At 51.1% G+C, this 27,310-nt stretch overlaps 1 protein-coding gene across 3 annotated transcripts in view; it reads right to left on the bottom strand.

The window, feature by feature from the left end:
- Nucleotides 1-27,310, bottom strand: part of SLCO3A1 (solute carrier organic anion transporter family member 3A1) — a 251,011-nt gene that overhangs the window by 15,753 nt on the left and 207,948 nt on the right. The gene's annotated exons all lie outside the window — the stretch shown is intronic.

The following is a 27,310-nucleotide window of genomic DNA, read 5'->3' on the forward strand; positions in this document are numbered from 1 at the left end:
GTCTAGTCTAGGGTAGTGTGCCTGGCTCCATCCTGGGCTCTGAGGTAAGAGGCCTACCACCAACATCATACTATAGTCTAGTCTAGTCTAGATAGTCTAGTGTAGTGTAGTCTGCCTGGCTCCATCCTGGGCTCTGTGGGAAGACGCCTACCACCAACCTCACACTCTAGTCTAGTCTAGTCTAGTCTAGTCTAGTCTAGTGTAGTGAGCCTGGCTCCATCCGGGGCTCTGAGGTAAGAGGCCTACCACCATCATACTATAGTCTAGTCTAGTCTAGTGTAATCTAGTCTCGTGTAGTCTGCCTGGCTTCATCCTGGGCATGTGGGAAGACGCCTACAACCAACCTCACACTCTAGTCTAGTCTAGTCTAGTCTAATGTAGTCTGCATAGCTCTATCCTGGGCAAGTAGGAAGACGCCTACCACCAACCTCACACTCTAGTCTAGTCTAGTCTAGTCTAATGTAGTCTGCATAGCTCTATCCTGGGCAAGTAGGAAGACGCCTACCACCAACCTCACACTCTAGTCTAGTATAGTCTAGTCTAGTGTAGTGTAGTGTGCCTAGCTCCATCCTGGGCTCTGAGGTAAGAGGCCTACCACCAACCTCACACTCTAGTCTAGTCTAGTCTAGTGTAGTGTAGTCTGCCTGGCTCCATCCTGGGCATGTGGGAAGACGCCTACCACCAACCTCACACTCTAGTCTAGTCTAATCTAGTCTAGTCTAGTGTAGTGTGCCTGGCTCCATCCTGGGCTCTGAGGTAAGAGGCCTACCACCAACATCATACTATAGTCTAGTTTAGTCTAGTGTAGTGTAGTCTGCCTGGCTCCATCCTGGGCTCTGTGGGAAGATGCCTACCACCAACCTCACACTCTAGTCTAGTCTAGTCTAGTCTAGTCTAGTGTAGTCTGCCTGGCTCCATCCTGGGCATGTGGGAAGATGCCTACCACCAACCTCACACTGTAGTCTAGTCTAGTGTAGTGTAGTCTGCCTAGCTCCATCCTGGGCAAGTAGGAAGACGCCTACCACCAACCTCATACTCTAGTCTAGTCAAGTCTAGTCTAGTCTAGTCTAGTCTAGTGTTCCTGGCTCCATCCTGGGCTCTGAGGTAAGAGGCCTACAACCAACATCATACTATAGTCTAGTCTAGTGTAGTCTGCTTGGCTCCATCATGGGCTCTGTGGGAAGACGCCTACCACCAACCTCACACTCTAGTCTAGTCTAGTCTAGTCTAGTCTAGTGTAGTGTGCCTGGCTCCATCCTGGGCTCTGAGGTAAGAGGCCTACCACCAACATCATACTATACTCTAGACTAGTCTAGTCTAGTGTAGTCTGCCTCCCTCCATCCTGGGTATGTGGGAAGACGCCTACCACCAACCTCACACTCTAGTCTAGTCTAGTCTAGTCTAGTGTGCCTGGCTCCATCCTGGGCACTGAGGTAAGAGGCCTATCAACAACATCATTCTATAGTCTAGTCTAGTCTAGTCTAGTGTAATCTACTCTAGTGTAGTCTGCCTGGCTCCATCCTGGGCTCTGTGGGAAGACGCCTACCACCAACCTCACACTCTAGTCTAGTCTAGTCTAGTGTGCCTGGCTCCATCCTGGGCACTGAGGTAAGAGGCCTATCAACAACATCATTCTATAGTCTAGTCTAGTCTAGTGTAATCTAGTCTAGTGTAGTCTGTCTGACTCCATCCTGGGCTCTGAGGTAAGAGGCCTACAACCAACATCATACTATAGTCTAGTCTAGTGTAGTGTGCCTGGCTCCATCCTGGACTCTGTGGGAAGACTCCTACCACCAACCTCACACTCTAGTCTAGTCTAGTCTAGTCTACGGTAGTGTGCCTAGCTCCATCCTGGGCTCTGAGGTAAGAGGCCTACCACCAACATCATACTATAGTCTAGTGTAGTCTAGATAGTCTAGTGTAGTGTAGTCTGCCTGGCTCCATCCTGGGCTCTGTGGGAAGACGCCTACCACCAACCTCACACTCTAGTCTAGTCTAGTCTAGTGTAGTGAGCCTGGCTCCATCCTGGGCTCTGAGGTAAGAGGCCTACAACCATCATACTATAGTCTAGTCTAGTCTAGTGTAATCTACTCTAGTGTAGTCTGCTTGGCTCCATCCTGGGCTCTGTGGGATGACGCCTACCACCAACCTCACACACTTGTCTAGTCTAGTCTAGTGCTAGTGTAGTGTGCCTAGCTCCTTCCTGGGCTCTGAGGTAAGAGGACTACCACCAACATCATACTATAGTCTAGTTTAGTCTAGTGTAGTGTAGTCTACCTGGCTCCATCCTGGGCTTTGTGGGAAGACGCCTACCACCAACCTCACACTCTAGTCTAGTCTAGTCTAGTGTAGTGTGCCTGGCTCCATCCTGGGCTCTGAGGTAAGAGGCCTACCATCAACATCATACTATAGTCTAGTCTACTCTAGTCTAGTGTAGTCTGCCTGGCTCCATCCGGATCTCTGTGGGAAGACGCCTACCACCAACCTCACACTCTAGTCTAGTCTAGTCTAGTCTAGTCTAGTGTAGTCTGCCTGGCTCCATCCTGGGCTCTGTGGGAAGACGCCTACCACCAACCTCACACTCTAGTCTTGTCTAATCTAATCTAGTGTAGTGTAGTGTAGTGTGCCTGGCTCCATCCTGGGCTCTGAGGTAAGAGGCCTAGCACCAACATCATACTATAGTCTAGTCTAGTGTAGTGTAGTCTGCCTGGCTCCATCCTGGGCTCTGTGGGAAGAAGCCTACCACCAACCTCACACTCTAGTCTGGTCTAGCCTAGTCTAGTCTTGTCTGCCTGGCTCCATCCTGTGCTCTGTGGGAAGACACCTACCACCAACCTCACACTCTAGTCTAGACTAGTGTAGTGTAGTGTAGTGTAGTGTAGTGTGCCTGGCTCCATCCGTGGCTCTGAGGTAAGAGGCCTACCACCAACCTCACACTCTAGTCTAGTCTAGTCTAGTCTAGTGTAGTGAGGTGTGCCTGGCTCCATCCTGGGCTCTGTGGGAAGACGCCTACCACCAACCTCACACTCTAGTCCAGTCTAGGCTAGTCTAGTGTAGTGTAGTGTGCCTGGCTCCTTCCTGGGCTCTGAGGTAAGAGGCCTACCACCAACCTCACACTCTAGTCTAGTCTAGTCTAGTCTAGTGTAGTGAGGTGTGCCTGGCTCCATCCTGGGCTCTGTGGGAAGACGCCTACCACCAACCTCACACTCTAGTCTAGTCTAGTCTAGGCTAGTCTAGTGTAGTGTAGTGTGCCTGGCTCCTTCCTGGGCTCTGAGGTAAGAGGCCTACCACTAACCTCACACTCTAGTCTAGTCTAGTGTAGTGTTCCTGGCTTCATCCTTGGCTCTGAGGTAAGAGGACTACCACCAACATCATACTATAGTCTAGTTTAGTCTAGTGTAGTGTAGTCTACCTGGCTCCATCCTGAGCTCTGTGGGAAGACGCCAACCACCAACCTCACACTGTAGTCTAGTCTAGTCTAGTCTAGTGTGCCTGGCTCCATCCTGGGCTCTGAGGTAAGAGGCCTACCACCAACATCATACTATAGTCTAGTCTAGTGTAGTCTGCCTGGCTCCATCCTGGGCTCTGTGGGAAGAAGCCTACCACCAACCTCACACTCTAATCTAGTCTAGTCTAGTCTAGTCTAGTGTAGTATAGTGTGCCTGGCTCCATCCTGGGCTCTGAGGTAAGAGGCCTAGCACCAACATCATACTATAGTCTAGTGTAGTGTAGTCTGCCTGGCTCCATCCTGGGCTCTGTGGGAAGACGCCTACCCCCAACCTCACACTCTAGTCTGGTCTACCCTAGTCTAGTCTAGTCTGCCTGGCTCCATCCTGTGCTCTGTGGGAAGACACCTACCACCAACCTCACACTCTAGTCTAGTCTAGTCTAGTCTAGTCTAGTCTAGTGTGCCTGGCTCCATCCTGGGCTCTGAGGTAAGAGGCCTACCACCAACCTCACACTCTAGTCTAGTCTAGTCTAGTCTAGTGTAGTGAGGTGTGCCTGGCTCCATCCTGGGCTCTGTGGGAAGACGCCTACCACCAACCTCACACTCTAGTCTAGTCTAGTCTAGTCTAGTCTAGTGTAGTACGGTGTGCCTGGCTCCATCCTGGGCTCTGTGGGAAGACGCCGACCACCAACCTCACACTCTAGTCTAGTCTAGTCTAGTCTAGTGTAGTGTGCCTGGCTCCATCCTGGGCTCTGAGGTAAGAGGCCTACCACCAACATCATACTATAGTCTAGTTTAGTCTAGTGTAGTGTAGTCTGCCTGGCTCCATCCTGGGCATGTGGGAAGACGCCTACCACCAACCTCACACTCTAGTCTAGTCTAGTCTAGTCTAATGTAGTGTGCCTGTCTCCATCCTGGGCTCTGAGATAAGAGGCCTACCACCAACATCATACTATAGTTTAGTTTAGTCTAGTGTAGTGTAGTCTGCCTGGCTCCATCCTGGGCATGTGGGAAGACGCCTACCACCAACCTCACACTCTAGTCTAGTCTAGTCTAGTCTAGTCTAGTCTAGTGTGCCTGGCTCCATCCTGAGCTCTGAGGTAAGAGGCCTACCACCAACATCATACTATAGTCTAGTCTAGTCTAGTGTAGTCTGCCTGGCTTCATCCTGGGCATGTGGGAAGACGCCTACAACCAACCTCACACTCTAGTCTAGTCTAGTCTAGTCTAATGTAGTCTGCATAGCTCCATCCTGGGCAAGTAGGAAGACGCCAACCACCAACCTCACACTCTAGTCTAGTCTAGTCTAGTCTAGTCTAGTGTGCCTGGCTCCATCCTGCGCTCTGAGGTAAGAGGCCTACAACCAACATCATACTATAGTCTAGTCTAGTTTAGTGTAGTCTGCTTGGCTCCATCATGGGCTCTGTGGGAAAACGCCTACCACCAAACTCACACTCTAGTCTAGTCTAGTGTAGTGTAGTGTGCCTGGCTCCATCCTGGGCTCTGAGGTAAGAGGCCTACCACCAACCTCACACTCTAGTCTAGTCTAGTCTAGTCTAGTGTAGTGAGGTGTGCCTGGCTCCATCCTGGGCTCTGTGGGAAGACGCCTACCACCAACCTCACACTCTAGTCTAGTCTAGTCTAGTCTAGTCTAGTGTAGTGAGGTGTGCCTGGCTCCATCCTGGCTCTGTGGGAAGACACCTACCACCAACCTCACACTCTAGTCTAGTCTAGTCTAGGCTAGTCTAGTGTAGTGTAGTGTGCCTCGCTCCTTCCTGGGCTCTGAGGTAAGAGGCCTACCACTAACCTCACACTCTAGTCTAGTCTAGTGTAGTGTTCCTGGCTTCATCCTTGGCTCTGAGGTAAGAGGACTCCCACCAACATCATACTATAGTCTAGTTTAGTCTAGTGTAGTGTAGTCTACCTGGCTCCATCATGGGCTCTGTGGGAAGACGCCAACCACCAACCTCACACTGTAGTCTAGTCTAGTCTAGTCTAGTGTGCCTGGCTCCATCCTGGGCTCTGAGGTAAGAGGCCTACCACCAACATCATACTATAGTCTAGTCTAGTGTAGTCTGCCTGGCTCCATCCTGGGCTCTGTGGGAAGAAGCCTACCACCAACCTCACACTCTAGTCTAGTCTAGTCTTGTCTAGTGTAGTATAGTGTGCCTGGCTCCATCCTGGGCTCTGAGGTAAGAGGCCTAGCACCAACATCATACTATAGTCTAGTCTAGTGTAGTGTAGTCTGCCTGGCTCCATCCTGGGCTCTGTGGGAAGACGCCTACCACCAACCTCACACTCTAGTCTGGTCTAGCCTAGTCTAGTCTAGTCTGCCTGGCTCCATCCTGTGCTCTGTGGGAAGACACCTACCACCAACCTCACACTCTAGTCTAGTCTAGTCTAGTCTAGTCTAGTCTAGTGTAGTGTGCCTGGCTCCATCCTGGGCTCTGAGGTAAGAGGCCTACCACCAACCTCACACTCTAGTCTAGTCTAGTCTAGTCTAGTCTAGTGTAGTGAGGTGTGCCTGGCTCCATCCTGGGCTCTGTGGGAAGACGCCTACCACCAACCTCACACTCTAGTCTAGTCTAGTCTAGTCTAGTGTAGTACGGTGTGCCTGGCTCCATCCTGGGCTCTGTGGGAAGACGCCGACCACCAACCTCACACTCTAGTCTAGTCTAGTCTAGTCTAGTGTAGTCTGCCTGGCTCCATCCTGGGCATGTGGGAAGACACCTACCACCAACCTCACACTCTAGTCTAGTCTAGTCTAGTCTAGTGTAGTGTGCCTGGCTCCATCCTGGTCTCTGAGGTAAGAGGCCTACCACCAACATCATACTATAGTCTAGTTTAGTCTAGTGTAGTGTAGTCTGCCTGGCTCCATCCTGGGCATGTGGGAAGACGCCTACCACCAACCTCACACTCTAGTCTAGTCTAGTCTAATGTAGTGTGCCTGTCTCCATCCTGGGCTCTGAGATAAGAGGCCTACCACCAACATCATACTATAGTCTAGTTTAGTCTAGTGTAGTGTAGTCTGCCTGGCTCCATCCTGGGCATGTGGGAAGACGCCTACCACCAACCTCACACTCTAGTCTAGTCTAGTCTAGTCTAGTGTGCCTGGCTCCATCCTGAGCTCTGAGGTAAGAGGCCTACCACCAACATCATACTATAGTCTAGTCTAGTCTAGTCTAGTCTAGTGTAGTCTGCCTGGCTTCATCCTGGGCATGTGGGAAGACGCCTACAACCAACCTCACACTCTAGTCTAGTCTAGTCTAGTCTAGTGTGCCTGGCTCCATCCTGGGCTCTGAGGTAAGAGGCCTAAAACCAACATCATACTATAGTCTAGTCTAGTTTAGTGTAGTCTGCTTGGCTCCATCATGGGCTCTGTGGGAAAACGCCTACCACCAAACTCACACTCTAGTCTAGTCTAGTCTAGTGTAGTGTAGTGTGCCTGGCGCCATCCTGGGCTCTGAGGTAAGAGGCCTACCACCAACATCATACTATAGTCTAGTCTAGTCTAGTCTAGTGTAGTCTGCCTGGCTTCATCCAAGGCATGTGGGAAGACGCCTACAACCAACCTCACACTCTAGTCTAGTCTAGTCTAATGTAGTCTGCATAGCTCCATCCTGGGCAAGTAGGAAGACGCCAACAACCAACCTCACACTCTAGTCTAATCTAGTCTAGTCTAGTGTGCCTGGCTCCATCCTGGGCTCTGAGGTAAGAGGACTACCACCAACATCATACTATAGTGTAGTCTAGTGTAGTCTGCCTGGCTCCATCCTGGGCTCTGTGGGAAGACACCTACCACCAACATCACACTCTAATCTAGTCTAGTCTAGTCTAGTGTAGTGTAGTGTAGTGTGCCTGGCTCCATCCTGGGCTCTGAGGTAAGAAGCCTAGCACCAACATCATACTATAGTCTAGTCTAGTGTAGTCTGCCTGGCTCCATCCTGGGCTCTGAGGTAAGAGGCCTACCACCAACCTCACACTCTAGTCTAGTCTAGTCTAGTCTAGTGTAGTGAGGTGTGCCTGGCTCCATCCTGGGCTCTGTGGGAAGACGCCTACCACCAACCTCACACTCTAGTCTAGTCTAGTCTAGTCTAGTCTAGTGTAGTATGCCTGGTTCCATCCTGGGCATGTGGGAAGACGCCTACCACCAACCTCACACTCTAGTCTAGTCTAGTCTAGTCTAGTGTGTCTGGCTCCATCCTGGGCTCTGAGGTAAGAGGCCTACCACCAACATCATACTATAGTCTAGTTTAGTCTAGTGTAGTATAGTCTGCCTGGCTCCATCCTGGGCATGTGGGAAGACGCCTACCACCAACCTCACACTCTAGTCTAGTCTAGTCTAGTCTAATGTAGTGTGCCTGTCTCCTTCCTGGGCTCTGAGGTAAGAGGCCTACCACCAACATCATACTATAGTCTAGTTTAGTCTGCTTGGCTCCATCCTGGGCTCTGTGGGATGACGCCTACCACCAACCTCACACACTTGTCTAGTCTAGTCTAGTCAAGTCTAGTGTGCCTGGCTCCATCCTGGGCTCTGAGGTAAGAGGCCTACCATCAACATCATACTATAGTCTAGTCTAGTCTAGTCTAGTCTAGTGTAGTCTGCCTGGCTCCATCCGGGTCTCTGTGGGAAGACGCCTACCACCAACCTCACACTCTAGTCTAGTCTAGTCTAGTCTAGTCTAGTTTAGTGTAGTCTGCCTGGCTCCATCCTGGGCTCTGTGGGAAGACGCCTACCACCAACCTCACACTCTAGTCTTGTCTAATCTAATCTAGTCTAGTGTAGTGTAGTGTGCCTGGCTCCATCCTGGGCTCTGAGGTAAGAGGCCTACCACCAACATCATACTATAGTCTAGTCTAGTGTAGTGTAGTCTGCCTGGCTCCATCCTGGGCTCTGTTGGAAGAAGCCTACCACCAACCTCACACTCTAGTCTGGTCTAGCCTAGTCTAGTCTTGTCTGCCTGGCTCCATCCTGTGCTCTGTGGGAAGACACCTACCACCAACCTCACACTCTAGTCTAGACTAGTCTAGTGTAGTGTAGTGTAGTGTAGTGTAGTGTAGTGTAGTGTAGTGTAGTGTGCCTGGCTCCATCCTTGGCTCTGAGGTAAGAGGCCTACCACCAACCTCACACTTTAGTCTAGTCTAGTCTAGTCTAGTCTAGTCTTGTCTGCCTGGCTCCATCCTGGGCTCTGTGGGAAGACGCCTACCACCAACCTCACACTGTAGTCCAGTCTAGGCTAGTCTAGTCTAGTGTAGTGTAGTGTGCCTGGCTCCTTCCTGGGCTCTGAGGTAAGAGGCCTACCACCAACCTCACACTCTAGTCTAGTCTAGTCTAGTCTAGTGTGCCTGGCTCCATCCTGGGCTCTGAGGTTAGAGGCCTACCACCAACCTCACACTATAGTCTAGTCTAGTCTAGTCTAGTTTAGTCTGCCTGGCTCCATCCTTGACTCTGTGGGAAGACGCCTACCACCAACCTCACACTCTAGTCTGGTCTAGTCTAGTCTAGTCTAGTGTCGTCTGCCTGGCTACATCCTGGGCTCTGTGGGAAGACGCCTACCACCAACCTCACACTCTATTCTAGTCTAGTGTAGTGTGCCTGGCTCCATCCTGGGCTCTGAGGTAAGAAGACTACCACCAACATAATACTATAGTCTAGTTTAGTCTAGTGTAGTGTAGTCTACCTGGCTCCATCCTGGGCTCTGTGGGAAGACGCCTACCACCAACCTCACACTCTAGTCTAGTCTAGTCTAGTGTAGTGTAGTGTGCCTGGCGCCATCCTGGGCTCTGAGGTAAGAGGCCTACCACCAACATCATACTATAGTCTAGTCTAGTCTAGTCTAGTGTAGTCTGCCTGGCTTCATCCAAGGCATGTGGGAAGACGCCTACAACCAACCTCACACTCTAGTCTAGTCTAGTCTAGTCTAATGTAGTCTGCATAGCTCCATCCTGGGCAAGTAGGAAGACGCCAACAACCAACCTCACACTCTAGTCTAATCTAGTCTAGTCTAGTGTGCCTGGCTCCATCCTGGGCTCTGAGGTAAGAGGACTACCACCAACATCATACTATAGTGTAGTCTAGTGTAGTCTGCCTGGCTCCATCCTGGGCTCTGTGGGAAGACACCTACCACCAACATCACACTCTAATCTAGTCTAGTCTAGTCTAGTGTAGTGTAGTGTAGTGTGCCTGGCTCCATCCTGGGCTCTGAGGTAAGAAGCCTAGCACCAACATCATACTATAGTCTAGTCTAGTGTAGTCTGCCTGGCTCCATCCTGGGCTCTGAGGTAAGAGGCCTACCACCAACCTCACACTCTAGTCTAGTCTAGTCTAGTCTAGTGTAGTGAGGTGTGCCTGGCTCCATCCTGGGCTCTGTGGGAAGACGCCTACCACCAATCTCACACTCTAGTCTAGTCTAGTCTAGTCTAGTCTAGTGTAGTATGCCTGGTTCCATCCTGGGCATGTGGGAAGACGCCTACCACCAACCTCACACTCTAGTCTAGTCTAGTCTAGTCTAGTGTGTCTGGCTCCATCCTGGGCTCTGAGGTAAGAGGCCTACCACCAACATCATACTATAGTCTAGTTTAGTCTAGTGTAGTATAGTCTGCCTGGCTCCATCCTGGGCATGTGGGAAGACGCCTACCACCAACCTCACACTCTAGTCTAGTCTAGTCTAGTCTAATGTAGTGTGCCTGTCTCCTTCCTGGGCTCTGAGGTAAGAGGCCTACCACCAACATCATACTATAGTCTAGTTTAGTCTGCTTGGCTCCATCCTGGGCTCTGTGGGATGACGCCTACCACCAACCTCACACACTTGTCTAGTCTAGTCTAGTCAAGTCTAGTGTGCCTGGCTCCATCCTGGGCTCTGAGGTAAGAGGCCTACCATCAACATCATACTATAGTCTAGTCTAGTCTAGTCTAGTCTAGTGTAGTCTGCCTGGCTCCATCCGGGTCTCTGTGGGAAGACGCCTACCACCAACCTCACACTCTAGTCTAGTCTAGTCTAGTCTAGTCTAGTTTAGTGTAGTCTGCCTGGCTCCATCCTGGGCTCTGTGGGAAGACGCCTACCACCAACCTCACACTCTAGTCTTGTCTAATCTAATCTAGTCTAGTGTAGTGTAGTGTGCCTGGCTCCATCCTGGGCTCTGAGGTAAGAGGCCTACCACCAACATCATACTATAGTCTAGTCTAGTGTAGTGTAGTCTGCCTGGCTCCATCCTGGGCTCTGTTGGAAGAAGCCTACCACCAACCTCACACTCTAGTCTGGTCTAGCCTAGTCTAGTCTTGTCTGCCTGGCTCCATCCTGTGCTCTGTGGGAAGACACCTACCACCAACCTCACACTCTAGTCTAGACTAGTCTAGTGTAGTGTAGTGTAGTGTAGTGTAGTGTAGTGTAGTGTAGTGTAGTGTGCCTGGCTCCATCCTTGGCTCTGAGGTAAGAGGCCTACCACCAACCTCACACTCTAGTCTAGTCTAGTCTAGTCTAGTCTAGTCTTGTCTGCCTGGCTCCATCCTGGGCTCTGTGGGAAGACGCCTACCACCAACCTCACACTGTAGTCCAGTCTAGGCTAGTCTAGTCTAGTGTAGTGTAGTGTGCCTGGCTCCTTCCTGGGCTCTGAGGTAAGCGGCCTACCACCAACCTCACACTCTAGTCTAGTCTAGTCTAGTCTAGTGTGCCTGGCTCCATCCTGGGCTCTGAGGTTAGAGGCCTACCACCAACCTCACACTATAGTCTAGTCTAGTCTAGTCTAGTTTAGTCTGCCTGGCTCCATCCTTGACTCTGTGGGAAGACGCCTACCACCAACCTCACACTCTAGTCTGGTCTAGTCTAGTCTAGTCTAGTGTCGTCTGCCTGGCTACATCCTGGGCTCTGTGGGAAGACGCCTACCACCAACCTCACACTCTATTCTAGTCTAGTGTAGTGTGCCTGGCTCCATCCTGGGCTCTGAGGTAAGAAGACTACCACCAACATAATACTATAGTCTAGTTTAGTCTAGTGTAGTGTAGTCTACCTGGCTCCATCCTGGGCTCTGTGGGAAGACGCCTACCACCAACCTCACACTCTAGTCTAGTCTAGTCTAGTGTAGTGTCCCTGGCTCCATCATGTGCTCTGTGGGAAGACACCTACCACCAACCTCACACTCTAGTTTAGTCTAGTCTAGTCTAGTGTAGTGTAGTGTAGTGTAGTGTGCCTGGCTCCATCCTGGGCTCTGAGGTAAGAGGCCTACCACCAACATCATACTATAGTCTAGTCTAGCCTAGTCTAGTCTAGTCTGCCTGGCTCCATCCTGGGCTCTGTGGGAAGACACCTACCACCAACCTCACACTCTAGTCTAGTCTAGTCTAGTCTAGTGTAGTGTAGTGTAGTGTGCCTGGCTCCATCCTGGGCTCTGAGGTAAGAGGCCTACCACCAACCTCACACTCTAGTCTAGTCTAGGCTAGTCTAGTGTAGTGTAGTGTGCCTGGCTCCTTCCTGGGCTCCGAGGTAAGAGGCCTACCACCAACATCATACTATAGTCTAGTTTAGTCTGCTTGGCTCCATCCTGGGCTCTGTGGGATGACGCCTACCACCAACCTCACACACTTGTCTAGTCTAGTCTAGTCTAGTGTAGTGTGCCTAGCTCCTTCCTGGGCTCTGAGGTAAGAGGACTACCACCAACATCATACTATAGTCTAGTTTAGTCTAGTGTAGTGTAGTCTACCTGGCTCCATCCTGGGCTTTGTGGGAAGACGCCTACCACCAACCTCACACTCTAGTCTAGTCTAGTCTAGTGTAGTGTGCCTGGCTGCATCCTGGGCTCTGAGGTAAGAGGCCTACCACCAACCTCACACTCTAGTCTAGTCTAGTCTAGTCTAATGTAGTCTGCATAGCTCCATCCTGGGCAAGTAGGAAGACGCCTACCACCAACCTCACACTCTAGTCTAGGGTAGTGTGCCTGGCTCCATCCTGGGCTCTGAGGTAAGAGGCCTACCACCAACATCATACTATAGTCTAGTGTAGTCTGCTTGGCTCCATCCTGGGCTCTGTGGGATGACGCCTACCACCAACCTCACACTCTAGTCTAGTCTAGTCTAGTCTAGTCTAGTGTAGTGTGCCTGGCTCCATCCTTGACTCTTTGGGAAGACGCCTACCACCAACCTCACACTCTAGTCTAGTCTAGTCTAGTCTAGTCTAGTGTAGTCTGCCTGGCTCCATCCTGGGCTCTGTGGGAAGACGCCTACCACCAACCTCACACTCTAGTCTAGTCTAGTCTAGTCTAGTCTAGTGTGCCTGGCTCAATCCTAGGCTCTGAGGTAAGAGGCCTACCACCAAATTCATAATATAGTCTAGTCTAGTGTAATCTAGTCTAGTGTAGTCTGCCTGGCTCCATCCTGGGCATGTGGGAAGACGCCTACCACTAACCTAACACTCTAATCTAGTCTAGTCTAATCTAGTCTAGTATAGTCTGCCTGGCTCCATCCTGGGCATGTGGGAGACACTTACCACCAACCTCACACTCTAGTCGAGTCTAGTCTAGTGTAGTCTGCCTGGCTCCATCCGGGTCTCTGTGGGAAGACGCCTACCACCAACCTCACACTCTAGTCTAGTCTAGTCTAGTCTAGTCTAGTGTAGTCTGCCTGGCTCCATCCTGGGCTCTGTGGGAAGACGCCTACCACCAACCTCACACTCTAGTCTTGTCTAATCTAATCTAGTCTAGTGTAGTGTAGTGTGCCTGGCTCCATCCTGGGCTCTGAGGTAAGAGGCCTACCACCAACATCATACTATAGTCTAGTCTAGTGTAGTGTAGTCTGCCTGGCTCCATCCTGGGCTCTGTGGGAAGAAGCCTACCACCAACCTCACACTCTAGTCTGGTCTAGCCTAGTCTAGTCTTGTCTGCCTGGCTCCATCCTGTGCTCTGTGGGAAGACACCTACCACCAACCTCACACTCTAGTCTAGTCTAGGCTAGTCTAGTGTAGTGTAGTGTGCCTGGCTCCTTCCTGGGCTCTGAGGTAAGACGCCTACCACCAACCTCACACTCCAGTCTAGTCTAGTCTAGTCTAGTGTAGTGTAGTGTAGTGTGCCTGGCTCCATCCTGGGCTCTGAGGTAAGAGGCCTACCACCAACCTCACACTCTAGTCTAGTCTAGGCTAGTCTAGTGTAGTGTAGTGTGCCTGGCTCCTTCCTGGGCTCTGAGGTAAGAGGCCTACCACCAACATCATACTATAGTCTAGTGTAGTCTGCTTGGCTCCATCCTGGGCTCTGTGGGATGACGCCTACCACCAACCTCACACACTTGTCTAGTCTAGTCTAGTCTAGTGTAGTGTGCCTAGCTCCTTCCTGGGCTCTGAGGTAAGAGGACTACCACCAACATCATACTATAGTCTAGTTTAGTCTAGTGTAGTGTAGTCTACCTGGCTCCATCCTGGGCTTTGTGGGAAGACGCCTACCACCAACCTCACACTCTAGTCTAGTCTAGTCTAGTGTAGTGTGCCTGGCTCCATCCTGGGCTCTGAGGTAAGAGGCCTACCATCAACATCATACTATAGTCTAGTCTAGTCTAGTCTAGTCTAGTGTACTCAGCCTGGCTCCATCCGGGTCTCTGTGGGAAGACGCCTACCACCAACCTCACACTCTAGTCTAGTCTAGTCTAGTCTAGTCTAGTGTAGTCTGCCTGGCTCCATCCTGGGCTCTGTGGGAAGACGCCTTCCACCAACCTCACACTCTAGTCTTGTCTAATCTAATCTAGTCTAGTGTAGTGTAGTGTGCCTGGCTCCATCCTGGGCTCTGAGGTAAGAGGCCTACCACCAACATCATACCATAGTCTAGTCTAGTGTAGTGTAGTCTGCCTGGCTCCATCCTGGGCTCTGTGGGAAGAAGCCTTCCACCAACCTCACACTCTAGTCTGGTCTAGCCTAGTCTAGTCTTGTCTGCCTGGCTCCATCCTGTGCTCTTTGGGAAGACACCTACCACCAACCTCACACTCTAGTCTAGACTAGTCTAGTGTACTGTAGTGTAGTGTAGTGTAGTGTAGTGTAGTGTAGTGTAGTGTGCCTGGCTCCATCCTTGGCTCTGAGGTAAGAGGCCTACCACCAACCTCACACTCTAGTCTAGTCTAGTCTAGTCTAGTCTAGTGTAGTGAGGTGTGCCTGGCTCCATCCTGGGCTCTGTGGGAAGACGCCTACCACCAACCTCACACTCTAGTCCAGTCTAGGCTAGTCTAGTCTAGTGTAGTGTAGTGAGCCTTGCTCCTTCCTGGGCTCTGAGGTAAGAGGCCTACCACCAACCTCACACTCTAGTCTAGTCTAGTCTAGTCTAGTGTAGTTAGGTGTGCCTGGCTCCATCCTGGCCTCTGTGGGAAGAGGCCTACCACCAACCTCAAACTCTAGTCTAGTCTAGTCTAGTGTAGTCTGCCTGGCTCCATCCTGGGCATGTGCGAAGACGCCTACCAGCAATCTCACACTCTAGTCTAGTCTAGTCTAGTCTAGTCTAGTGTAGTGAGGTGTGCCTGGCTCCATCCTGGGCTCTGTGGGAAGACGCCTACCACCAACCTCACACTCTAGTCTAGTCTAGTCTAGTCTAGTCTAGTGTAGTCTGCCTGGCTCCATCCTGGCATGTGGGAAGACGCCTACCACCAACCTCACACTCTAGTCTAGTCTAGTCTAGTCTAGTGTAGTGAGGTGTGCCTGGCGCCTTCCTGGGCTCTGAGGTAAGAGGCCTACCACCAACATCATACTATAGTCTAGTGTAGTCTGCTTGGCTCCATCCTGGGCTCTGTGGGATGACGCCTACCACCAACCTCACACACTAGTCGAGTCTAGTCTAGTCTAGTGTAGTGTGCCTGGCTCTTTCCTGGGCTCTGAGGTAAGAGTACTACCACCAACATCATACTATAGTCTAGTTTAGTCTAGTGTAGTGTAGTCTATCTGGCTCCATCCTGGGCTTTGTGGGAAGACGCCTACCACCAAGCTCACACTCGAGTCTAGTCTCGTCTAGTCTAGTCTAGTGTAGTGTGCCTGGCTCCATCCTGGGCTCTGAGGTAAGAGGCCTACCACCAACATCATACTATAGTCTAGTCTAGTCTAGTCTAGTCTAGTGTTCCTGGCTCCATCCTGGGCTCTGAGGTAAGAGGCCTACCACCAACATCATACTATAGTCTAGTCTAGTCTAGTCTAGTGTACTCAGCCTGGCTCCATCCTCTGCTCTGTGGGAAGACGCCTACCACCAACCTCACACTCTAGTCTAGTCTAGTCTAGTGTAGTCTGCCTGGCTCCATCCTGGGCTCTGTGGGAAGACGCCTACCACCAACCTCACACTCTAGTCTAGTCTAGTCTAGTCTAGTCTAGTCTAGTGTAGTCTGCCTGGCTCTATCCTGGGCTCTGTGGGAAGACGCCTACCACCAACCTCACACTCTAGTCTAGTCTAGTCTAGTCTAGTGTAGTGTAGTGTGCCAGGCTCCATCCTGGGCTCTGAGGTAAGAGGCCTACCACCAACATCATACTATAGTCTAGTCTAGTCTAGTGTAGTGTAGTCTGCCTGGCTCCATCCTGGGCTCTGTGGGAAGAAGCCTACCACCAACCTCACACTCTAGTCTGGTCTAGCCTAGTCTAATCTAGTCTGCCTGGCTCCATCCTGGGTTCTGTGGGAAGACACCTACCACCAACCTCACACTCTAGTCTAGTCTAGTCTAGTCTAGTCTAGTGTAGTGTAGTGTAGTGTAGTGTAGTGTGCCTGACTCCATCCTGCGCTCTGAGGTAAGAGGCCTACCACCAACCTCACACTCTAGTCTAGTCTAGCCTAGTGTAGTGAGGTGTGCCTGGCTCCATCCTGGGATCTGTGGGAAGACGCCTACCACCAACCTCACACTGTAGTCTAGTCTAGTCTAGGCTAGTCTAGTGTAGTGTAGTGTGCCTGGCTCCTTCCTGGGCTCTGAGGTAAGAGGCCTACCACCAACCTCACACTCCAGTCTAGTCTAGTCTAGTCTAGTGTAGTGAGGTGTGCCTGGCTCCATCCTGGGCTCTGTGGGAAGACGCCTACCACCAACCTCACACTCTAGTCTAGTCTAGTCTAGTCTAGTCTAGTGTGCCTGGCTCCATCCTGAGCTCTGAGGTAAGAGGCCTACCACCAACATCATACTATAGTCTAGTCTAGTCTAGTCTAGTGTAGTCTGCCTGGCTTCATCCTGGGCATGTGGGAAGACGCCTACAACCAACCTCACACTCTAGTCTAGTCTAGTCTAGTCTAATGTAGTCTGCATAGCTCCATCCTGGGCAAGTAGGAAGACGCCTACCACCAACCTCACACTCTAGTCTAGGGTAGTGTGCCTGGCTCCATCCTGGGCTCTGAGGTAAGAGGCCTACCACCAACATCATACTATAGTCTAGTGTAGTCTGCTTGGCTCCATCCTGGGCTCTGTGGGATGACGCCTACCACCAACCTCACACTCTAGTCTAGTCTAGTCTAGTCTAGTCTAGTGTAGTGTGCCTGGCTCCATCCTTGACTCTTTGGGAAGACGCCTACCACCAACCTCACACTCTAGTCTAGTCTAGTCTAGTCTAGTCTAGTGTAGTCTGCCTGGCTCCATCCTGGGCTCTGTGGGAAGACACCTACCACCAACCTCACACTCTAGTCTAGTCTAGTCTAGTCTAGTCTAGTGTGCCTGGCTCAATCCTAGGCTCTGAGGTAAGAGGCCTACCACCAAATTCATAATATAGTCTAGTCTAGTGTAATCTAGTCTAGTGTAGTCTGCCTGGCTCCATCCTGGGCATGTGGGAAGACGCCTACCACTAACCTAACACTCTAATCTAGTCTAGTCTAATCTAGTCTAGTATAGTCTGCCTGGCTCCATCCTGGGCATGTGGGAGACACTTACCACCAACCTCACACTCTAGTCGAGTCTAGTCTAGTGTAGTCTGCCTGGCTCCATCCGGGTCTCTGTGGGAAGACGCCTACCACCAACCTCACACTCTAGTCTAGTCTAGTCTAGTCTAGTCTAGTGTAGTCTGCCTGGCTCCATCCTGGGCTCTGTGGGAAGACGCCTACCACCAACCTCACACTCTAGTCTTGTCTAATCTAATCTAGTCTAGTGTAGTGTAGTGTGCCTGGCTCCATCCTGGGCTCTGAGGTAAGAGGCCTACCACCAACATCATACTATAGTCTAGTCTAGTGTAGTGTAGTCTGCCTGGCTCCATCCTGGGCTCTGTGGGAAGAAGCCTACCACCAACCTCACACTCTAGTCTGGTCTAGCCTAGTCTAGTCTTGTCTGCCTGGCTCCATCCTGTGCTCTGTGGGAAGACACCTACCACCAACCTCACACTCTAGTCTAGTCTAGGCTAGTCTAGTGTAGTGTAGTGTGCCTGGCTCCTTCCTGGGCTCTGAGGTAAGAGGCCTACCACCAACATCATACTATAGTCTAGTTTAGTCTGCTTGGCTCCATCCTGGGCTTGGTGGGAAGACGCCTACCACCAACCTCACACTCTAGTCTAGTCTAGTCTAGTCTAGTGTAGTGTGCCTGGCTCCTTCCTGGGCTCTGAGGTAAGACGCCTACCACCAACCTCACACTCCAGTCTAGTCTAGTCTAGTGTAGTGTAGTGTAGTGTAGTGTGCCTGGCTCCATCCTGGGCTCTGAGGTAAGAGGCCTACCACCAACCTCACACTCTAGTCTAGTCTAGGCTAGTCTAGTGTAGTGTAGTGTGCCTGGCTCCTTCCTGGGCTCTGAGGTAAGAGGCCTACCACCAACATCATACTATAGTCTAGTTTAGTCTGCTTGGCTCCATCCTGGGCTCTGTGGGATGACGCCTACCACCAACCTCACACACTTGTCTAGTCTAGTCTAGTGTAGTGTGCCTAGCTCCTTCCTGGGCTCTGAGGTAAGAGGACTACCACCAACATCATACTATAGTCTAGTTTAGTCTAGTGTAGTGTAGTCTACCTGGCTCCATCCTGGGCTTTGTGGGAAGACGCCTACCACCAACCTCACACTCTAGTCTAGTCTAGTCTAGTGTAGTGTGCCTGGCTCCATCCTGGGCTCTGAGGTAAGAGGCCTACCATCAACATCATACTATAGTCTAGTCTAGTCTAGTCTAGTCTAGTGTAGTCTGCCTGGCTCCATCCGGGTCTCTGTGGGAAGACGCCTACCACCAACCTCACACTCTAGTCTAGTCTAGTCTAGTCTAGTCTAGTCTAGTGTAGTCTGCCTGGCTCCATCCTGGGCTCTGTGGGAAGACGCCTACCACCAACCTCACACTCTAGTCTTGTCTAATCTAATCTAGTCTAGTGTAGTGTAGTGTGCCTGGCTCCATCCTGGGCTCTGAGGTAAGAGGCCTACCACCAACATCATACTATAGTCTAGTCTAGTGTAGTGTAGTCTGCCTGGCTCCATCCTGGGCTCTGTGGGAAGAAGCCTACCACCAACCTCACACTCTAGTCTGGTCTAGCCTAGTCTAGTCTTGTCTGCCTGGCTCCATCCTGTGCTCTGTGGGAAGACACCTACCACCAACCTCACACTCTAGTCTAGACTAGTCTAGTCTAGTGTAGTGTAGTGTAGTGTAGTGTAGTGTAGTGTAGTGTAGTGTAGTGTGCCTGGCTCCATCCTTGGCTCTGAGGTAAGAGGCCTACCACCAACCTCACACTCTAGTCTAGTCTAGTCTAGTCTAGTCTAGTCTAGTGTAGTGAGGTGTGCCTGGCTCCATCCTGGGGTCTGTGGGAAGACGCCTACCACCAACCTCACACTCTAGTCCACTCTAGGCTAGTCTAGTCTAGTGTAGTGTAGTGTGCCTGGCTCCTTCCTGGGCTCTGAGGTAAGAGGCCTACCACCAACCTCACACTCTAGTCTAGTCTAGTCTAGTCTAGTCTAGTGTAGTTAGGTGTGCCTGGCTCCATCCTGGGCTCTGTGGGAAGAGGCCTACCACCAACCTCACACTCTAGTCTAGTCTAGTCTAGTGTAGTCTGCCTGGCTCCATCCTGGGCATGTGCGAAGACGCCTACCAGCAACCTCACACTCTAGTCTAGTCTAGTCTAGTCTAGTCTAGTCTAGTCTAGTCTAGTGTAGTCTGCCTGGCTCCATCCTGGGCATGTGGGAAGACGCCTACCACCAACCTCACACTCTAGTCTAGTCTAGTCTAGTCTAGTCTAGTGTAGTGTGGTGTGCCTGGCTCCATCCTGGGCTCTGTGGGAAGACGCCTACCACCAACCTCACACTCTAGTCTAGTCTAGTCTAGTCTAGTCTAGTCTAGTCTAGTGTAGTCTGCCTGGCTCCATCCTGGGCATGTGGGAAGACGCCTACCACCAACCTCACACTCTAGTCTAGTCTAGTCTAGTCTAGTCTAGTGTAGTGTGCCTGGCTCCTTCCTGGGCTCTGAGGTAAGACGCCTACCACCAACCTCACACTCCAGTCTAGTCTAGTCTAGTCTAGTGTAGTGTAGTGTAGTGTGCCTGGCTCCATCCTGGGCTCTGAGGTAAGAGGCCTACCACCAACCTCACACTCTAGTCTAGTCTAGGCTAGTCTAGTGTAGTGTAGTGTGCCTGGCTCCTTCCTGGGCTCTGAGGTAAGAGGCCTACCACCAACATCATACTATAGTCTAGTGTAGTCTGCTTGGCTCCATCCTGGGCTCTGTGGGATGACGCCTACCACCAACCTCACACACTTGTCTAGTCTAGTCTAGTCTAGTCTAGTGTAGTGTGCCTAGCTCCTTCCTGGGCTCTGAGGTAAGAGGACTACCACCAACATCATACTATAGTCTAGTTTAGTCTAGTGTAGTGTAGTCTACCTGGCTCCATCCTGGGCTTTGTGGGAAGACGCCTACCACCAACCTCACACTCTAGTCTAGTCTAGTCTAGTGTAGTGTGCCTGGCTCCATCCTGGGCTCTGAGGTAAGAGGCCTACCATCAACATCATACTATAGTCTAGTCTAGTCTAGTCTAGTCTAGTGTACTCAGCCTGGCTCCATCCGGGTCTCTGTGGGAAGACGCCTACCACCAACCTCACACTCTAGTCTAGTCTAGTCTAGTCTAGTCTAGTGTAGTCTGCCTGGCTCCATCCTGGGCTCTGTGGGAAGACGCCTTCCACCAACCTCACACTCTAGTCTTGTCTAATCTAATCTAGTCTAGTGTAGTGTAGTGTGCCTGGCTCCATCCTGGGCTCTGAGGTAAGAGGCCTACCACCAACATCATACTATAGTCTAGTCTAGTGTAGTGTAGTCTGCCTGGCTCCATCCTGGGCTCTGTGGGAAGAAGCCTTCCACCAACCTCACACTCTAGTCTGGTCTAGCCTAGTCTAGTCTTGTCTGCCTGGCTCCATCCTGTGCTCTTTGGGAAGACACCTACCACCAACCTCACACTCTAGTCTAGACTAGTCTAGTGTACTGTAGTGTAGTGTAGTGTAGTGTAGTGTAGTGTAGTGTAGTGTGCCTGGCTCCATCCTTGGCTCTGAATTAAGAGGCCTACCACCAACCTCACACTCTAGTCTAGTCTAGTCTAGTCTAGTCTAGTGTAGTGAGGTGTGCCTGGCTCCATCCTGGGCTCTGTGGGAAGACGCCTACCACCAACCTCACACTCTAGTCCAGTCTAGGCTAGTCTAGTCTAGTGTAGTGTAGTGAGCCTGGCTCCTTCCTGGGCTCTGAGGTAAGAGGCCTACCACCAACCTCACACTCTAGTCTAGTCTAGTCTAGTCTAGTGTAGTTAGGTGTGCCTGGCTCCATCCTGGGCTCTGTGGGAAGAGGCCTACCACCAACCTCAAACTCTAGTCTAGTCTAGTCTAGTGTAGTCTGCCTGGCTCCATCCTGGGCATGTGCCAAGACGCCTACCAGCAATCTCACACTCTAGTCTAGTCTAGTCTAGTCTAGTGTAGTGAGGTGTGCCTGGCTCCATCCTGGGCTCTGTGGGAAGACGCCTACCACCAACCTCACACTCTAGTCTAGTCTAGTCTAGTCTAGTCTAGTGTAGTCTGCCTGGCTCCATCCTGGCATGTGGGAAGACGCCTACCACCAACCTCACACTCTAGTCTAGTCTAGTCTAGTCTAGTGTAGTGAGGTGTGCCTGGCTCCTTCCTGGGCTCTGAGGTAAGAGGCCTACCACCAACATCATACTATAGTCTAGTGTAGTCTGCTTGGCTCCATCCTGGGCTCTGTGGGATGACGCCTACCACCAACCTCACACACTAGTCGAGTCTAGTCTAGTCTAGTGTAGTGTGCCTGGCTCTTTCCTGGGCTCTGAGGTAAGAGTACTACCACCAACATCATACTATAGTCTAGTTTAGTCTAGTGTAGTGTAGTCTATCTGGCTCCATCCTGGGCTTTGTGGGAAGACGCCTACCACCAAGCTCACACTCGAGTCTAGTCTCGTCTAGTCTATTCTAGTGTAGTGTGCCTGGCTCCATCCTGGGCTCTGAGGTAAGAGGCCTACCACCAACATCATACTATAGTCTAGTCTAGTCTAGTCTAGTCTAGTGTTCCTGGCTCCATCCTGGGCTCTGAGGTAAGAGGCCTACCACCAACATCATACTATAGTCTAGTCTAGTCTAGTCTAGTGTACTCAGCCTGGCTCCATCCTCTGCTCTGTGGGAAGACGCCTACCACCAACCTCACACTCTAGTCTAGTCTAGTCTAGTCTAGTCTAGTCTAGTCTAGTGTAGTCTGCCTGGCTCCATCCTGGGCTCTGTGGGAAGACGCCTACCACCAACCTCACACTCTAGTCTAGTCTAGTCTAGTCTAGTCTAGTGTAGTCTGCCTGGCTCTATCCTGGGCTCTGTGGGAAGACGCCTACCACCAACCTCACACTCTAGTCTAGTCTAGTCTAGTCTAGTGTAGTATAGTGTGCCTGGCTCCATCCTGGGCTCTGAGGTAAGAGGCCTACCACCAACATCATACTATAGTCTAGTCTAGTCTAGTGTAGTGTAGTCTGCCTGGCTCCATCCTGGGCTCTGTGGGAAGAAGCCTACCACCAACCTCACACTCTAGTCTGGTCTAGCCTAGTCTAATCTAGTCTGCCTGGCTCCATCCTGGGTTCTGTCGGAAGACACCTACCACCAACCTCACACTCTAGTCTAGTCTAGTCTAGTCTAGTCTAGTCTAGTCTAGTGTAGTGTAGTGTAGTGTAGTGTGCCTGACTCCATCCTGCGCTCTGAGGTAAGAGGCCTACCACCAACCTCACAATCTAGTCTAGTCTAGCCTAGTGTAGTGAGGTGTGCCTGGCTCCATCCTGGGATCTGTGGGAAGACGCCTACCACCAACCTCACACTGTAGTCTAGTCTAGTCTAGGCTAGTCTAGTGTAGTGTAGTGTGCCTGGCTCCTTCCTGGGCTCTGAGGTAAGAGGCCTACCACCAACCTCACACTCCAGTCTAGTCTAGTCTAGTCTAGTGTAGTGAGGTGTGCCTGGCTCCATCCTGGGCTCTATAGGAAGACGCCTACCACCAACCTCACACTCCAGTCTAGTCTAGTCTAGTCTAGTGTAGTCTGCCTGGCTCCATCCTGGGCATGTGGGAGAAGACGCCTACCACCAACCTTATACTCTAGTCTAGTCTAGTCTAGTCTAGTCTAGTGTAGTCTGCCTGGCTTCATCCTGGGCATGTGGGAAGACGCCTACCACCAACCTCACACTCTAGTCTAGTCTAGTCTAGTCTAGTCTAGTCTAGTGTAGTGAGGTGTGCCTGGCTCCATCCTGGGCTCTGTGGGAAGACGCCTACCACCAACCTCACACTCTAGTCTAGTCTAGTCTAGTCTAGTCTAGTGTGCCTGGCTCCATCCTGAGCTCTGAGGTAAGAGGCCTACCACCAACATCATACTATAGTCTAGTCTAGTCTAGTCTAGTGTAGTCTGCCTGGCTTCATCCTGGGCATGTGGGAAGACGCCTACAACCAACCTCACACTCTAGTCTAGTCTAGTCTAGTCTAATGTAGTCTGCATAGCTCCATCCTGGGCAAGTAGGAAGACGCCTACCACCAACCTCACACTCTAGTCTAGGGTAGTGTGCCTGGCTCCATCCTGGGCTCTGAGGTAAGAGGCCTACCACCAACATCATACTATAGTCTAGTGTAGTCTGCTTGGCTCCATCCTGGGCTCTGTGGGATGACGCCTACCACCAACCTCACACTCTAGTCTAGTCTAGTCTAGTCTAGTCTAGTGTAGTGTGCCTGGCTCCATCCTTGACTCTTTGGGAAGACGCCTACCACCAACCTCACACTCTAGTCTAGTCTAGTCTAGTCTAGTCTAGTGTAGTCTGCCTGGCTCCATCCTGGGCTCTGTGGGAAGACGCCTACCACCAACCTCACACTCTAGTCTAGTCTAGTCTAGTCTAGTCTAGTGTGCCTGGCTCAATCCTAGGCTCTGAGGTAAGAGGCCTACCACCAAATTCATAATATAGTCTAGTCTAGTGTAATCTAGTCTAGTGTAGTCTGCCTGGCTCCATCCTGGGCATGTGGGAAGACGCCTACCACTAACCTAACACTCTAATCTAGTCTAGTCTAATCTAGTCTAGTATAGTCTGCCTGGCTCCATCCTGGGCATGTGGGAGACACTTACCACCAACCTCACACTCTAGTCGAGTCTAGTCTAGTGTAGTCTGCCTGGCTCCATCCGGGTCTCTGTGGGAAGACGCCTACCACCAACCTCACACTCTAGTCTAGTCTAGTCTAGTCAAGTCTAGTCTAGTGTAGTCTGCCTGGCTCCATCCTGGGCTCTGTGGGAAGACGCCTACCACCAACCTCACACTCTAGTCTTGTCTAATCTAATCTAGTCTAGTGTAGTGTAGTGTGCCTGGCTCCATCCTGGGCTCTGAGGTAAGAGGCCTACCACCAACATCATACTATAGTCTAGTCTAGTGTAGTGTAGTCTGCCTGGCTCCATCCTGGGCTCTGTGGGAAGAAGCCTACCACCAACCTCACACTCTAGTCTGGTCTAGCCTAGTCTAGTCTTGTCTGCCTGGCTCCATCCTGTGCTCTGTGGGAAGACACCTACCACCAACCTCACACTCTAGTCTAGTCTAGGCTAGTCTAGTGTAGTGTAGTGTGCCTGGCTCCTTCCTGGGCTCTGAGGTAAGAGGCCTACCACCAACATCATACTATAGTCTAGTTTAGTCTGCTTGGCTCCATCCTGGGCTTTGTGGGAAGACGCCTACCACCAACCTCACACTCTAGTCTAGTCTAGTCTAGTCTAGTGTAGTGTGCCTGGCTCCTTCCTGGGCTCTGAGGTAAGACGCCTACCACCAACCTCACACTCCAGTCTAGTCTAGTCTAGTCTAGTGTAGTGTAGTGTAGTGTGCCTGGCTCCATCCTGGGCTCTGAGGTAAGAGGCCTACCACCAACCTCACACTCTAGTCTAGTCTAGGCTAGTCTAGTGTAGTGTAGTGTGCCTGGCTCCTTCCTGCGCTCTGAGGTAAGAGGCCTACCACCAACATCATACTATAGTCTAGTGTAGTGTGCTTGGCTCCATCCTGGGCTCTGTGGGATGACGCCTACCACCAACCTCACACACTTGTCTAGTCTAGTCTAGTGTAGTGTGCCTAGCTCCTTCCTGGGCTCTGAGGTAAGAGGACTACCACCAACATCATACTATAGTCTAGTTTAGTCTAGTGTAGTGTAGTCTACCTGGCTCCATCCTGGGCTTTGTGGGAAGACGCCTACCACCAACCTCACACTCTAGTCTAGTCTAGTCTAGTGTAGTGTGACTGGCTCCATCCTGGGCTCTGAGGTAAGAGGCCTACCATCAACATCATACTATAGTCTAGTCTAGTCTAGTCTAGTCTAGTCTAGTGTAGTCTGCCTGGCTCCATCCGGGTCTCTGTGGGAAGACGCCTACCACCAACCTCACACTCTAGTCTAGTCTAGTCTAGTCTAGTCTAGTGTAGTCTGCCTGGCTCCATCCTGGGCTCTGTGGGAAGACGCCTACCACCAACCTCACACTCTAGTCTTGTCTAATCTAATCTAGTCTAGTGTAGTGTAGTGTGCCTGGCTCCATCCTGGGCTCTGAGGTAAGAGGCATCCCACCAACATCATACTATAGTCTAGTCTAGTGTAGTGTAGTCTGCCTGGCTCCATCCTGGGCTCTGTGGGAAGAAGCCTAGCACTAACCTCACACTCTAGTCTGGTCTAGCCTAGTCTAGTCTTGTCTGCCTGGCTCCATCCTGTGCTCTGTGGGAAGACACCTACCACCAACCTCACACTCTAGTCTAGTCTAGTCTAGTCTAGTGTAGTGAGGTGTGCCTGGCTCCATCCTGGGATCTGTGGGAAGACGCCTACCACCAACCTCACACTGTAGTCTAGTCTAGTCTAGGCTAGTCTAGTGTAGTGTAGTGTGCCTGGCTCCTTCCTGGGCTCTGAGGTAAGAGGCCTACCACCAACCTCACACTCCAGTCTAGTCTAGTCTAGTCTAGTGTAGTGAGGTGTGCCTGGCTCCATCCTGGGCTCTGTAGGAAGACGCCTACCACCAACCTCACACTCCAGTCTAGTCTAGTCTAGTCTAGTCTAGTGTAGTCTGCCTGGCTCCATCCTGGGCATGTGGGAGAAGACGCCTACCACCAACCTTATACTCTAGTCTAGTCTAGTCTAGTCTAGTGTAGTCTGCCTGGCTTCATCCTGGGCATGTGGGAAGACGCCTACCACCAACCTCACACTCTAGTCTAGTCTAGTCTAGTCTAGTCTAGTGTAGTGAGGTGTGCCTGGCTCCATCCTGGGCTCTGTGGGAAGACGCCTACCACCAACCTCACACTCTAGTCTAGTCTAGGCTAGTCTAGTGTAGTGTAGTGTGCCTGGCTCCTTCCTGGGCTCTGAGGTAAGAGGCCTACCACCAACCTCACACTCTAGTCTAGTCTAGTCTAGTCTAGTCTAGTCTAGTGTAGTCTGCCTGGCTCCATCCTGGGCATGTGGGAAGACGCCTACCACCAACCTTACACTCTAGTCTAGTCTAATGTAGTGTGCCTGTCTCCATCCTGGGCTCTGAGGTAAGAGGCCTACAACCAACATCATACTATAGTCTAGTTTAGTCTAGTGTAGTGTAGTCTGCCTGGCTCCATCCTGGGCATGTGGGAAGACGCCTACCACCAACCTCACACTCTAGTCTAGTCTAGTCTAGTCTAGTCTAGTCTAGTGTGCCTGGCTCCATCCTGAGCTCTGAGGTAAGAGGCCTACCACCAACATCATACTATAGACTAGTCTAGTCTAGTGTAGTCTGCCTGGCTCCATCCTGGGCAAGTAGGAAGACGCCTACCACCAACCTCATAATCTAGTCTAGTCAAGTCAAGTCAAGTCTAGTCTAGTCTAGTCTAGTGTTCCTGGCTCCATCCTGGGCTCTGAGGTAAGAGGCCTACAACCAACATCATACTATAGTCTAGTCTAGTTTAGTGTAGTCTGCTTGGCTCCATCATGGGCTCTGTGGGAAAACGCCTACGACCAAACTCACACTCTAGTCTAGTCTAGTCTAGTGTAGTGTAGTGTGCCTGGCTCCATCCTGGGCTCTGAGGTAAGAGGCCTACCACCAACCTCACACTCTAGTCTAGTCTAGTCTAGTCTAGTGTAGTGAGGTGTGCCTGGCTCCATCCTGGGCTCTGTGGGAAGACGCCTACCACCAACCTCACACTCTAGTCTAGTCTAGTCTAGGCTAGTCTAGTGTAGTGTAGTGTGCCTGGCTCCTTCCTGGGCTCTGAGGTAAGAGGCCTACCACTAACCTCACACTCTAGTCTAGTCTAGTGTAGTGTTCCTGGCTTCATCCTTGGCTCTGAGGTAAGAGGACTACCACCAACATCATACTATAGTCTAGTTTAGTCTAGTGTAGTGTAGTCTACCTGGCTCCATCCTGGGCTCTGTGGGAAGACGCCAACCACCAACCTCACACTGTAGTCTAGTCTAGTCTAGTCTAGTGTGCCTGGCTCCATCCTGGGCTCTGAGGTAAGAGGCCTAC

The sequence above is a fragment of the Cnephaeus nilssonii genome (assembly GCF_951640355.1).
Source record: "Cnephaeus nilssonii genome assembly, chromosome: 24".
In the NCBI taxonomy this organism is placed as follows: Eukaryota; Metazoa; Chordata; class Mammalia; order Chiroptera; family Vespertilionidae; genus Cnephaeus; species Cnephaeus nilssonii.